Source organism: Macrobrachium nipponense, chromosome 13, assembly GCF_015104395.2.
Source record: "Macrobrachium nipponense isolate FS-2020 chromosome 13, ASM1510439v2, whole genome shotgun sequence".
NCBI lineage: Eukaryota > Metazoa > Arthropoda > Malacostraca > Decapoda > Palaemonidae > Macrobrachium > Macrobrachium nipponense.
The window spans coordinates 52,094,540-52,094,829 of NC_087206.1; positions in this window are offsets into that span (position 1 = coordinate 52,094,540).

Consider the following 290-nt stretch of genomic DNA (forward strand, 5'->3'; position numbering starts at 1 on the left):
CAAATTTTGAACTGGAATGCATCACTAAGGGACGAAAACAATACAGTGAATTCCGTGACCAAATTTTTATACAGAAATCAAAGCAACCCCTTCATACGTTAACTGGAAAAAGGGGCTTTAAATCTAAAACTAAGGTAAAAAGCAGTGATGTACGAAAAGAAACATCTAATGCTGAAGGATCATTGAAATACCTAGAGATCGTAATTATTCTATTGATGATACATTCTTATCATAAGAGCTAACAAGTACAGCTTTCTTTTTAACAAAATATGGCACAATACTGAAAACCA